Below are 1,252 nucleotides of genomic sequence, written 5' to 3'. Positions count from 1 at the left end.
GAGAGAGAGAGGGGGGAGCGACATGCAGCAAAGGGGCCACAGGCCAGATTTGAACCCGGGCCCGCTGCGTCAAGGGGCAAACCTCTATGCATGGGCATCCGCACAGACCACTGCGCTCTCTGGATGCCCTGGAGCCAACTATTCTATCTTGGCAAACAATGGCAGATAAGATTAAGTAATTGCTGTAATCACTACCTGTAAGGGCATTTTTGTTGTTGTTGTTGTTATAATGTGGTCTCTCATGTCCTGTAAGAGTTTTGCAGAGATCCAGGGTTGAGGAGGTGGGGGATGGGGGGGTTGCCTCTAGATTATATATACTTTTATTTTTTTATTCCAATATGCCTGTACTGTTGTCTGAATGCTGTCCTTGATGAAGTTTAAAAACAATAAAAAAGTTGTCAAAATGAAAAAAAGGGATATTTTTTAAGTTGTTAATGGTCAAGTGGTATTTGAACAGTGGCATACTCCGGTAGCAACTCAATTCAGTCACACATCAACAGTACATGCACATACATTTATTCTTGTTCAGGGAACCACCTAGAAGTTCTTTGAAACTCAACTTTCCATTTAAAAGACCCTTTTCTTTATCCATTTCTGCTCAAGGAGTTCTTGTTTCCCAAACCACATTACACACTGCTTTAATTGTGCTTCAAAAAAATGAGTGGACATATTATGCTTTTCTGTATTTTCTGTCATGTCTAACAATTTTATAATATTGGAAATTAGTGTTAAACGTGGTGAGGTAACATATTTTAAAGAAATCCCAGTGAGTTAACACTTTTAGATTTCCAACTGTTCTGAACGCTCCGGTTTCAACAGTTTTTTCTACTCTCAGCCTTTTATGATTGGTCATCTGCTCCAAGTAGGCAGAGGTATTTTCTTTTTCTTTTTTTTTTATTAAGCTACTGCGGTTTTAACAATGTTGCTACATGCTAATGGCAGTAAAGTATGTCATGTTGGCTGCCTGTTAGGGGTGCATGATATATTGACTCAATATCGCGATGCGTCCCGTGGATTGGCTGCGTGGCTTTGTTGTGCTTGATTTAGAGCCCCTTGAAACGCTATAATGATCATGTTTCAGTTACTGTGCCACTTACACGTTAGTGACAATCCATATTGAGCGTACCACATGACGTGTGTGCATATTTCGACAGAGTGACAGTGTAAGTGAAGAAACAAAAAGCAAATCATGAGTGCATGATATTATCCCAAAGAAAACCTGTTGCAGTTAATATGCCAGAGCTAGCCAAAC

At 40.1% G+C, this 1,252-nt stretch overlaps 1 protein-coding gene across 3 annotated transcripts in view; it reads right to left on the bottom strand.

The window, feature by feature from the left end:
* lrsam1 (leucine rich repeat and sterile alpha motif containing 1) overlaps positions 1-1,252 on the bottom strand; it is a 34,918-nt gene that overhangs the window by 5,677 nt on the left and 27,989 nt on the right. The gene's annotated exons all lie outside the window — the stretch shown is intronic.

This window comes from Etheostoma spectabile, chromosome 16 (genome assembly GCF_008692095.1).
Source record: "Etheostoma spectabile isolate EspeVRDwgs_2016 chromosome 16, UIUC_Espe_1.0, whole genome shotgun sequence".
Lineage (NCBI taxonomy): Eukaryota > Metazoa > Chordata > Actinopteri > Perciformes > Percidae > Etheostoma > Etheostoma spectabile.
The sequence above is the reverse complement of the archived record's forward strand: the minus strand, read 5'-3'. Positions and strand labels throughout refer to the sequence as shown.